Consider the following 14,216-nt stretch of genomic DNA (forward strand, 5'->3'; position numbering starts at 1 on the left):
TATTTTTATTTACAATTGATGCATGAAATAATGCAACCGTTATACATTTGCTTTAGTTTCAGAGATATAAGTTAAAAACTGCATTTTCCCCCTAAGTTCTATTTTAGCCATGTCTGACATGTTGGTTGGCAGGCAGGGTCATCGGACACATTTTTTAAACTAGATACCCTACTGATGATTGTGGCCAAGTTTGGTTAAATTTGTCTCAGTTGTTTCAGGAGAGACGATTTTTGTAAAAGATTACAAAAATTTACGAATAATTGTTAAAATTGACTTTAAAGGACAATAACTCCTTATGGGGTCAATTGATCTTACTTTGCTGAACATTATTGCTGTTTACAGTTTATCTGTATCTATAATAATATTCAAGATAATAACAAAAAACTGCAAAATTTCCTTAAAATTACTAATTTAGGGGCAGTAACCCAACAACGGCTTGTCTGATTCGTCTGAAAATTTCAGGACAGATAGATCTTAAGCTGATGAACATTTTTAACTATTGTCATATTTGCTCTAAATGCTTTAGTGTCAGAGATATAAGCCAAAAACTGCATTTACCCCTATGTACTATTTTAGCCATGTCTTGATTGGTGGGCAGGGTCATCGGACACATTTTTTTAAACAAGATACATTAGTCATGATTTTGGTGAAGTTTGGTTAAATTTGGCCGAGTAGTTTTAGAAGAGAAGATTTTTGTAAAACATTACAAAAATTTACGAAAAATTGTTAAAAATTGACTATGAAGGGCAATAACTCCTTAAGGGGTCAATTGACAATTATGGTCATAATAATTTTTTTGTAGATCTTACTTTGCTGAACATTATTGCTGCTTACAGTTTATTTATATCTATAATAATATTCAAAATAATAACAAAAAACTGCAAAACAACAATGGGTTGTTCGATTCGTCTGAAGAGCTGGTAGATCTTGACCAATTGAACAATTTGACTCCATGTCAGATTTGCTCTAAAAGCTTTAGTTTTTGAGATATAAGCCAAAAACTGCATTTGACCCCTATGTTCTATTTTTAGCCATGTCGGCCATCTTGGTTGGCAAGCGGGGTCATCGGACACATTTTTTATACTAGATACCCTAGTGATGATTGTGGCCAAGTTTGGTTAAATTTGGGCGAGTAGTTTCAGAGGAGAAGATTTTTGTAAAAGCTAACGGACGACGACGACGGACAACAGACGACGGACGCCAAGTGATGAGAAAAGCTCACTTGGCCCTTTGGGCCAGGTGAGCAAAAAACGAGGAAGTCCGTAACAACATACGAAACCAAAGGCTCGGCGTAGAGACAAATAGCAATCTTTAGTATGGGTTATATAATAAAAACCACTTACTCTTACTTTATTTTACTAGCAAGTTAAATTACCGTTATTTATTCTAAAGAAACAAGCCATGATCAAATCTGGACGAGATTGAATGACTTGTCAAGAGAAGGACAGTTTAGATGGGTATATGATCACAGTACAGTTAGTTATACGAATTGGAATAGTGGTGAACCATCCAATTCCGGAGGGAATGAAGACTGTATAGCCATTTATACCCATGGTGACCGTCTTTCTACTTGGAATGATCAGCCTTGTTCATACAAAACTGGATATATATGCGAGAAATAATTGTAATTATGTCATTTGTAGTTTTTAAAACGTTTACCGGCTTTAAAGAGATACCGGTTAATAATCTTTAAGGTAGAATGGTTGCCTTCCGCCATCTTCAAAAATAAAAACAAATGATCGGTCAAGATGCTTAATGATTAGGGAAATTTGAAAGCAATTATTTATTTGTTGACATTTAATGAAAGAAAATAAAGTTATTTTATCTGCTTGTAATTTGATTTGGCCTTCATATTGTTTTGATTCGAGTGCCTCTGACGAGTCTTATGAACATAAAACGCGCGTTTGGCGTACCAAATTATAAGCATGTTATTTTTCACACAAACAGTTTTTTTTTAATTCTATTACAATCCCGGTGTTAATTAATATAAACTTACAAATATTTAAAACTTGTTTTTTTTTAGATAGATTGTCATCGAAAAGCGGACCTGAATCAAATGCATCTACAACCTTGGACGAAATCATACGAACATGATGCTTATTTAAACGAAATATTATATGTTTTATTATGAATTCAAACATTCATTTATTTAATTCTTACAGTCCTTTAGAATGCAATAATAATTGTTCACCTTTATGAATCCAAACCCTTACTGAATAAATCATTCATTGGATGCTTATTTTGTCGCAAAGTTATATCCGGTGGTATCGCTGATCACCAACATAATCAAATACATAATAGAATGTAGGATGAAAATGTAAAATGGTAACTAAATGGCAATTTCAAGACATTTTTAGTGGGTTTTTTTGTAAGCCAGATCAACAAGGACAAAGACTAAATTATGTATTATACTGTTGTGCTTTCGTCAATTCGTCCATCTGTGCACCCTTTCAACTCTCGGGAATATTCGAGTTTACTTTATCAAGTCTTCTCAGACTTGTACCCGATGTTTTGTCTCAAAAAGAAAAGCTCTCTTTCCATTATTGGCATATTTTGGATAAGTCAATTTAGAATTATGACACTTTTATGTTGAAGATTCCACATTTTGAAACGTGTTCCATGATAAAGTGTGGTTACCAGGACGCCTTTGAACCTAGGTTGCGTAATGGTAATATTTCGTCATCAGCTTGATAATTTTATTGGCACCATCATAAATTCTTGACGACATCCAATATGTTTGTCTAATATTTCCACGGATATGTGCCACACGTCGAAGCCGCATTCAAGTCCTCCGATCAACATTTTTGACATTACGGAACGCGACTATCGTCGGATTTTGACTATGCTTGATATACGCAATATACTGGATGCCATTTTTGGAACCAGAATTCTTCCAGAGTACACGAGATTGTCCGTGATGTTTTAGAGTTCAATATTCAGTGTTCTGTAGTGTTTTTTGGGATTCTTGTTATTTATTATCAAATATCAACCTTTTGCATTCCCTGTTTTGGGCTAAATCAATCTTATATTTTGTTACATGTCTGTTATCAGCAGTATCATAAGCGATGAAGCAGCTACTTTATACGGAATTATTATAAAAAGACATCTTCTTTAAGATTTATATCAGGTTCAACAAAACTTGCATAGCAGACACTATGAGAATTACTAATACTATCATGATACAAGTAGTATCTTGACGTAAGTGAACGACAACTCCTTGACTTAATAAAACTAAATAACCCATTCAGCAATATCCACCGTGTATCAAACTTGAAACATCCTTTGATTATCGGTGGTCTTTTTAATTTTGGAAACGGGATTAACTCCTTTTTTTAAAGAAAATTGTATATCTACAATACTTTTTATTTGTTTTTGTTCGGGTAAGAAAGGAAGTACGAATATATATTGTCTGGTCATACAATTATCCGGCAACTCGTGTTATATGAAGTTCCAAAGGATACTATTTGACTTTTTGTTACCTTAGAGAGAACATAAGTGTCTCGAAATTAGTGTTTTTGCTTTTTGGATACCATTAGCATAGTTTGGTCATTTCCACAAGATAACTAATAAGAACCTTTTTCAAGAATAACAACAGAAAGATGGTGACATTACTTAAAATTTCTCGTTTCAAACTTTACAATTTTAAGTTTCAACATAATATTTCTCAGTTCCAATTTGGCTTTAATCATTTAAAACCTGACATTTCATAACTTAATATTTTCTCCCATCCAACGTGACAATCTCTAGCTTAACATTTATCGTTTCGTAGTTGTCATTTCTCATTTTAAAATTAACATTTTTCCCCTCCAAGTTGGCATTTCTACTTTTTATATAGCCTTATGTCGCCATTGGCAACTAGATTTAGACCAAATGGATAGGAAACTCATCCATAATTTACTAAAGACGTTAGAGACATAGGTTTATGAAAAGAAATGTGGGTTTTCTTTAATCTGATTTAATAATACACAAAAACTTAGGAACTCCCAATAAGCGAACATAGTTATTTAGGAGATGACTGTTTTGTATTCTAAGCTTGGCCTACGTAAAACGTAGATTTTACTGTTGCAAATGGAGTTTACCTAGCGACGCGTAGCGACAAAATTGGCGGATTACACCTTGACTTCCCACTTCTAGGACAGTTTTGTTATAGTTTATAGGAAAATGCCAGTAATCTAGGAGTAAAATAAAATGTACAATTTTTTTTTTTGTTCCGTGTTGAAGGCCTCACTGTGACTTTGAGATGAAGAAGCGCATTGACAATGCTGTTGCTTTACTTTTTCTGTGTTTTTTACTGTGTATGTACTGATTTTGTCAAGGATGGATAACCCATATCCTTTGTTTTTCTATTATGCAGCCATCAGTTCCTGATTTTTCAATATAATGTTATTGATGCTGATATATTAACAAACAAACTATTTTACTTGCCTTTAAATTTGTGAAGCGATGAGATAACATCATATTTATCAGCTTTCTTGTCTCTTAAAGATCTTCATAAAACATTAAGAAGCAAAACTAAAGAAAAAAGTCAAAATCTCTAAACATTGACCTATTATGCAGAAGTAAGGATGTTTTGAAAGGTATTCTTTGTTTTTATAACTGGTTTACAAAGAAAAATAAATAGTACAAAATAACTGTATTTAACTGAAGTCTAAATATAATTCAATACAGAACATTTTCGCTTGTTACTTTTTTGATTTTATATTGATTTGACCAATGTTTGAGAAAAAACTAAGTGTAAATAGCGGAGAAATTACTGATTTGAAGAATGATATAAACTAATTTACAAGGTTTGCCAGACCAATGCAAGGGTAAAGTGTCACGTGATATTATCAGGAAAACCAAGAATTGAATCTGATTGATACAAGAGTTACATTTACGGAAGATTAGACTGATATCAAGTATCTTTCAATACATTGATTTATCTTATGAATGAGATAAACCGTATTAACATTTCTAACAAAGGTACGCAGTATCGTAAATTAAGTCAGTTTTTGCGTTTTGGGATTGAAAGGGGGAAAAGACGGAGTTTTATTTCCATTTCATAAGAATTTATCATTCTTGTTTCTTTCATTTTCGAATATTTTGATTTTATTTTATTTTTGGCCATGGCGTTGTCAGTTTGTTTTCGATCTATGAGTTTGACTGTCCCTCTGGTATCTTTCGTCCCTCTTTGATTCGGATTGCAGTTAAATTATTATTAGCAATATGACATTTAGTGCGACCTAACTGGAAAGAGGTTCGTTCGGAAAAGATGGGCACAGCCTTTCTGAGGGACACGAATTATAAACTGAGCAAGGTACATTTATAAAACAAAAAATAGTTAAAATTAAAACTTATTCATTAGACAAAGCATATTATATTCGGATCTCCGTGATTAGACACGCGCTACCGTTAATCCTGAACATTTTAAAGGGAATCAAATTGTTGCAGGTGGAAGTCCACTGATTCCCTCGACATTATCGTCATATAGAGTTACACAAAAACAAATGTTTTAAATTAAGGCGTTCTGAGTGTTAAACACACGTCAAATCGTGATGCAAAGTGATGATTACAATTTGTAGATGAGTTAAAGTTAAGTAATATAACCTGTACATGCTCCAATTATCTACAATACATTGTATTTCTGATGATCTATGATACTATGAGGCCCTAAGGCACTAATATGCAGAAAAAACCGCAAATATTTCAAATCAAAAAGTATAGAATTCATCGTGCAGTATTAATAATTTGTTCTAGCGGAATTCTTTTTCTTATTCTTGAATTAATTTTGTGAGGAAGTTTTTCATATAACATTCTCACTTTCAACTCCAAAAAAAGCTCTCTTTGTGAGGGATACATCTTCAAAATTAACCACAGAAATTTTATTCATAGATATGAAAAAATGTAATCCTGGATGTAAAAGTTTCAACGACCATTGTTACATGTTTCGGTATGATAGATTAAATTGGCATCATGCAAAGGTATCAATTTCCAAGAAAATAATATTATAGAATAGTATCTATTACCTTATGTCTAATCCAAAACAAAATTATTTAATATAAAAAATGTCACATAATTCAAAACATTTTTTTTATAGTCACTATATCAAGTCAGTTTTATCGTGAGCTATCAATGAATTGTAAATCCATCTGGTAATCAAAGTCATATAAGAACATAGGTTTCATAATATTTTTCATATTATTTTATTTGTTACTTTTTATGGTTGCCTATTTCTACTACATGTATATGTGCAGTAGACAAAGATTCATCTGAACTTTTATTCAACTCTTATTTATGTAACAAAGAAAAATCTTATATGATTTGCATATTTACAAATGCTTGAATGTGAGTGATCGCTTAAAATTCATGTGCCAAGAAAGTCAAAATTGAACTAAAACAAATGGTTCAAGAAAGAATTATAATAATTTGACATGTTTTGGTCATTTGTTATTAGAGTTGTGTAAAGCTGACTACCAAAACTTAACATAAAAATCACAACACAGTATGTGAAATAATCGGTCTGGTTTACACATCAAAAACCTCAAGAACAATGTGTTTAATTCTATATATAATGTTTTGCATTTACGTCTACAGCAAGAATGTGAGAAGAACGAAGCATATTTAGTTAAGATACAAACATCGAAAGAAAACATATGGATTGGTAACGAAATATCTGTCAATGCAGGTAAGCTAATTTAGCCAAGCGAATTACAGTGTTCCCTGAATCTTGTCTTTCTTAACCATATAACCTCCTTCTGCTGTGGAAATTAGATCACGACGACCTGTAGCATTATTTTCATCTATACTTTTATAATTTGACATCTGTTTTTTTTTATCCTTTTTATTGATTTGTCTATGACGTGTACGTCATCATCATCAACATCATCATCACCATCATAATCATCATTGTAACAAACTTCAGTTATTTATTTATATATATTTATTTCACATAGGACTATATTTTATGTTAGGGCTTATTTTGACTTACACCGGACTATATAGTCAAACAGACCTTTCATGTGTATCACGTGATTAGGCACCTATTGAAATTTCACAGGCGAGTTTCAAATCAGTCGACACATGGCCATTGAGTAAAGCACACGCTTGTGCTGAGTTTAGAGTTAGTAAAATTTGCAGTTTGGTATTAGAATTGTCAATTCAGGACATGGATACTAGTATCCCAAGGCTTATTATTACAACACGCAGGTAAGACATTTATACTTATTTATATAGTACATTGAGGTCTCCGAGATGATATATCTTGCTCGCGGTCCAGAATGTCCGAATAATTGCTATAATAAGCAAATGTATAGATAAAGTAAGTAATTTTTGGGTTCAATATTTATTTTGCAGGGGATTTTAGGCCCGGTTTTGGTGTGCGTATAGCACGTATTAAATACTGTCGACTGGTCGTGATAATGGTGATAGAGATACACATGGTGTCATTGGGTATATAGTATCAACTTGATGGTTGCTGATAAAAATTACAACGTTTGGAGTCCGTGAATAATATCAGTTAGACATATATAAAAAGTCCGTTTAAATATGTCAAAGGAATCGAGCAGTCCAGGCAGTATTGTACAGTTTAAAGTCATCGTGGCTCCTCGAAGTTATTCATTGCAGTAAAATTATATAATCTAGTGTTCTTTTCGTCAATTTAGAATCAACCAAAAATGTGTGCAAATAGTTATTTTCCGTCCGTTTAATATTTAAAGAAATCCACGAGGAACAAACCAAAATTTTTTTTTTTTATACTACAGTACGTGCACCGTTCAACATTACCGGGAAGTGTGCAGAGTTGATGGTGTGCAGACTGAAATCGTTTAATTTCATTTTGTTTATTTCATAACATTATATTTAGTTCTGTTTCGTGTGTGATTATTTCGTTACATTTGTGTTTATTCATTTCATTACTTCATTTATGTTGAATTTACTTTACTTTAATCTAGTTTTGTTTATTTGAGTTATATTTAAATTTAGTTTTATATAACATTGGCCACTTGACAATCCAAAGAACTTACTTCGATACAATCATCATCAGCGGATTTTTAAACAAATCTCTAGACGTCCTTCATATGATCTTGCTTAGTAGGAGTGAACCTCATCACACGTTTAATTCATTCTATTGAACAATAATAAAAAAATCATTTTACAACGCAAGTATGGAGTTAATGTAACAAAAATAATGACAGATTAGTTTAGTCATGTAATGAATTATATTGCATAGTATGGGTGATTTTTGGTAGCTTAGCCTCTTTCAGATTATTTCAAAATTATTCTAGACACGGGCAGTATCGTCTTCAATATATCTAATATACACAATTGGTGTTTATGCGGGATACGTCTTAAAGACGTATTATACTCCAAATCTCGTTTTTATCTAACTATTTGAGTGAGTTGTTTTGTTATCAACTTATTTAGGTTAGAAGCTACACTGACATATCCTGTTATACATTGTACATTTTCAATATTTTTAATAAAATTAAGTATCTTTTTATATAATCAAGCTATGGTCAGATCATGGACAGGATTGAATGATTTGTCAAGAGAAGGACATTTTACATAGTCACATGATCACAGTAGAGTTGGGTTTTCAAATTAGAATAGTGGTGAACTTAACAATGGAAATGGACAAGAAGACTGTGGGACCATCCATACCAATGGTCATTCTACTTGGAATGATGGGTCTTGTTCATACAAAACTGGATACATATGCGAGACGTAACGATAATTAGTATGTCATGTATTTTAACGAACATTTGTATGTCGTCCAGTATGCCAATTTACAATTGGTATCGTTTTGTTATGTTTAAATGGGTTTTATTAGGCGTGTTTTTCAAGGAGTAAACATTTTCATTATCCGACTTCTAGATTCAAGTTATTTCCTAGCATATCATTAACGTTGTTAGTAATTTTGATGGGATTAGAGGTTTGCAATTATGGAAATATAGACATTGCATTTTCCCATAGGAACTCCTTTAACGGCTAAAACTGTGTCACTTTTACTATGAAGTTTCGTTAAATAAAATATCCCAGAATGGAAAGTTCATATGCACTACTATTTTCTTTCATAGGGCTGTGCGGCATGTTTTCAATTCAACTTATACTAGAATTTCTGTACTGGCCTTCCCTTCACTTTTGGTCTTCCTTAGAATTCAATTTGGTCGCTATCCATGTGTATTTATACTGGAAAATACCAAGTTGTGTCTCTATGAGATGAAACATAGAGATCATATATGGGAACCAGTAGGTAAATAAAACAAATATCTATGAATATTATATATCTCCCCAAAAGAGGAGTGTTTTGGGAAACAGCTGTATTTAAAGTGCAACCTAAATTGAATTATAAAATGTACATGATGTATGTGTTCAAAAGAAGAGCCCATTTTGTATCGATATAGTCGGATGGCGCTTAAAAAATGTATTATATTAAAAATAGTGTGTGTTTTCATTAGAACATTATGAGCGTGTCTGTGTGATATTCCCGTTCGGTGATCTGCTTAAAATTGCTATGAAATAATAAAGTTTAAGGTGGCTCGGCCCTTTAACGTGCGCATATTTTAACGCATGTTTCTAACGACGAGAGCCTTGGAAACGGTCGCTTTTAGGGGTCTTCTCAAAAATAGTTTTGACGACATTGGAACGCGGGCGTGTCTGAGAGCACCCTTTACGATGTCAACAAGCGATGCAAAACGTTCTACAAAACAGGAAATACGTACGGTCAGAAATACAGAGTGCTTTGTTCATTTTTCACATAAAAGTTTAAAAGGACAGAAATAAACATGATTTAAGCATAACATTTAAAAAAAAGGAAAATATAAAGATTGACATGTACAACGTCGACGGTATCTGGTGCGTTCGCTAACACATTATAACCCTACACATTCGCCCCATGGGTCCGTTCGCATCCTATTTTCATTTAAATATCGGTTGAATTAAAAGATGTCTTTTAGATGTATATATGAGAATAGTTTGCCAATGACGCATTGTTTAACCGTAAACAAAGGATAGCGATGTAAACAACTGCATGTCACCATACGGCTTTCAAAAACAAGTATAAAACCCAATATAGTATATGCTATAAAGATCTATAAAGGCATCGGGGTTTATCTACACGCTATCCGTTTGGCTTATTATAACATTTGGTTACTGTCATAAATCTCATTTTTAATTGAAATATCTTCATTTCCAAATATTAATAGGATTTTATTCCGGAGTATGTGAAATATTTTAACACTGCAAAATTTTGATAATAGTTAAGTATTTTTTATTTTTTCAAAAAATTTTGAACATGACAATTTTCAAACAAACAAAGATTAAATACTTGACAGTCACACATAACATTTTTGTTTAAAGATTTATATAGTTTATCAAATAATGGGCACGAAGTTATCTAAAAAATATTCTCGTATCATTATTCTATGATTTCCAGAACTGTAGTCCTATAGCATGAGACCTCGGGGTCAATGTTTTCTATTTATGATATTTTCCTTTTACTTATCTTGCTATTTGTTATTTTGTTAATTTTCTATTTTCTGTTGCATCTATCGATATGTCAACCGAGCTCGCATTAAAAAAAGAGGAATGTCAGCGTAAAAACTAAAATAATTGAATAAGAATGTGTTATTATAATAGACTACCGGAACTCGAGCAACACATTTCACAAAATTGATTATTTGTTTTACGCAAAAAAAAAACCAACACTTCAATAATTTGCTGTTTTCCACCTAGATGTAGATGAAAATTGGTCAATAGTAACCGGGACCTAGTTTTCCGACCTTATATGTCGGTCTATGCTATTATCCCTCAATTCCGCATGCTTTGCGGAGAAGCGCAAAATATTTGGTTTGACCAAGTCGGGATTTTGCCTAGGACACACACCCGCAGTCTACCGGGCAGTTCAAAATACTACCAGCTTAAGACTTTATATATATAAACAAAATCTATACTTCTTACTAGGTTCAGGAAAAGTTGGGATTGTAGTTTTAAAACTCCGCCCAGTACACAGGGACGCTATATGGGTCGGTAATATAGGCAAACTTTAACTTCTGTCTTACGTTTTGACGTGCGTTTTATCTAAAAAGGGAAGCTAATAAGGAAAGTTCTTGATGCAAAAAAAATAAAGTGGAGTGTGTCATTGCGGCAAAAAATATGAATGACAATTTTCTTAATTATGTGTGAACACTGGTTTGACCCACTTGCTGCAAAGAAACGTAATTATCGGTCTATGATGATAATAGGGAGATGATTTTTTTTTTTTAATATTGACTTTTAAATTTGAACTTTGGTGGATAGTTGTCTCATTGGCAATCATACCACATCTCCTTATTTTCATATCGTAGGGTTAACATGGGTATAGAAATATGACTTCCCTAATCTGACAGATAATCCCTTGCTTAGACTGGGTGTTCATACAGATGGATGTATAAATACACAGCCTCGTAGGGTAAAATGGGAGAATTTTGCCCATACCAAGCATACATTGTCCATTCATTTTCTAGTGGCAGTCCATATATCTAGCCCCTCCTACTTTGCAGAACTTTCATATAGGTACTTATCATCCATATGTTCTCATCCGTATTATGCTTGAAATATTTGCTAGTGAACGTTCAGCAAGCACAAATTAAATTGTTATTATGTGCAATATATACAAAAGAACGTCATTTCTGGCCTTTTATCATATATAGTTGACTACGCAGTATGGGTTTTGGTCATTGTTGAAGGCCTTACGGGACCTTTAGTTGTTATTTATCTTCTATGTAATTTGGTATCTGGTGAAGAGTTGCCTCATTGGCAACTATCATAGCACATGCATCTTCACATTTTTGTTTATATTTCACACATCTCTCCAACCTTTGAAAATGAAAATTTACTTTGATAAAGTTTGCCAAAGACAAAATTTTAATTTCATGGTGAAAAGTTTTATTTGAGGATCACCTTAGACCTTGAATATCGCAGTTGTAATATATCTGTAAGACCAACTTGATGTACCAAATTTAAAAATGGTGAGTAGACATATTTGTTGGGATGCATACAACGATATTGATTTCAACCGCGATAGCTGTGAACACAAAATATGGAAAAACGTTTTGTTAGAAAAATATAATGCCAATACAAGCAAACGGTATGAACTATTACATTTTGTAGGACTTATTCCAATACAAACAAGAAGTATCAGGATAGATCACATATTTTTCAAGTTGTTACGACATATTCCTAGATACATCTGCAGATTGATTTTATGTTAATATTCCTAAAGATAAAGTTTTATTTCAAGTATTAGAAAACAATTAATATGATCAGAAAAATGAGGCCAAGCTAGGTCAGATAAACCAATCCAAGCGAGCCTCACAAAGTGGCGGAACCGAAATTTCCATAAAGGGGGCGGGGGGCACTGGCTGTCTAAGAGAGGCCCGCTCCAGTCATGCTTCAGTGATTTCCTATATAGTAAACCAATGGGCCCTCTCCCTAAATGCGCCTCTGTTACAATCATTCCATCAACCAAATATTTTGAAACATATATATATATAGTATGCAAGAAACAAACAAAACCATGAAATGAGGTTAGGTTCAGATAGACCCTGCAAAACAGGAATATTTGTTTTTCATTCATTATTTTGCACATAAATCATGCCGTTACTTTTCTCATTTGAATTGTTTTAAATTGTACATTTGTCATTTCGAGGCCTTTTATATCCAACTAGGCAGTATAGGTTTTACTCATTGTCGAAGGCCGTATGGTGACCTATAGTTGTTTATTTATGTGTTATTTGGTCTCTTGTGGAGTGTCTCATTTACAATCATATCACATCTTCTTATTTAATATTTCAATATATACATTTAACAATCATTCCATACACAAAATATAGTTGACCTATTGATTACACAATGTAGCATATTAAACACATGTTAAAAGAGGACTTACCATTGACCAATGAACCATGCAAATATGGTCAATGACAACTGCCAGACAGACATGTACTCCTTACATTTGTGAACCAATGCATACATATAGTTTATCTACTACATGTACTTTTAGTATTAGAAAAAACAGACCAAAACACAAAACATGACATTGACAAATGACCTATTGCTAACAGTATCTGATAAACAACCCTCTAATCAGGTAACTTTAACCTTGACCACTGATCCATGAAATGAGGGTGAGATCTTTGTTGCAATCCGTATCAATTTGAGTGCATATATAATTTTACAAAACAATATATATCTGATTTCATGATCAATAATCTGGATCATTGTGATACTGTAAATTCAGAAATTATTGTGAGGTTTTATTAATGCAAATAATGCGACATGGTGAATATCGCTATAATAAGAACTCGCATTCTGGTAACTGAATTATAGATCTTTATGTAGATTTTTTTGTAATCGCAATATTTAAACTCGCAATTTAGTTCATTCTTGAAAAATCGCAATAATAAATGCACGCAATAATTTCAGAATTTACAGTAGATAAAAAGGTCGTCAGTTTATAGTAAAACACAACTTTTTCCAGACAATATATAATTCTTTTGATTGATTGATTTGTTTGTTTGCTGTCTCATTGAAAAAAACTATATTTTATTTCTCCTTTTATCTAGAAAATATAACTTTTGAAATAGAAACTGAATAGCATATGCACATGATGAATGGACAACAAATGCCAAATGATGTAAAATAATTCAAGTAGCCATTTAGGTCAGGGATTGGTGAGGTAAAACATGAGGCAAAGGCATGTGCATTTACCACAACTGCCACTTGGTATTATGATTTCCAAAATATACAAATCTCATTAACTACCTTCTGTATTAAAAACAACTGCATATATTGCCATTTGCATATATATATATATATATATCATGAATCATGTTTGCAGCAAATAAAAATAAAACAAGAGGCTCTCAAGAGCCTGAATCGCTCACCTGTAATTTTTTGCTTAAATCTTTCATCAATGATTATTTTTGCTTTTCAATACATATTAATGAATGGCTTAAAACTTCCATTGAAATGTTCTTTGTATCAGTCATATTTTCTTCAAAATCAAAGAAATGCATTTTACCCCTATGTTTCATTTTATAGTGGCTATGTTTCTTGGCGTACAAGTAAATGAAATACAAAATTTATACTAGATACTCTAAAACTCAATCAGCCCAAGTTTGGCTTAAATAGATTAAGCAGTTTCAAAGGAGAAGATTTTTAAAGTAAGCAAACTAAATGAACAAATTGTGAATTGATTT

General features: G+C 32.4%; 1 pseudogene; it reads left to right on the top strand.

Moving 5' to 3' along the window:
• Positions 1–4,713: 4,713 nt before the first annotated feature.
• LOC127721054 (perlucin-like protein) lies at positions 4,714–8,704 on the top strand (annotated as a pseudogene).
• The last annotated feature ends 5,512 nt before the right edge of the window (positions 8,705–14,216 follow it).

The sequence above is a fragment of the Mytilus californianus genome, unplaced genomic scaffold, assembly GCF_021869535.1.
Source record: "Mytilus californianus isolate M0D057914Y unplaced genomic scaffold, xbMytCali1.0.p SCAF_12, whole genome shotgun sequence".
Lineage (NCBI taxonomy): Eukaryota > Metazoa > Mollusca > Bivalvia > Mytilida > Mytilidae > Mytilus > Mytilus californianus.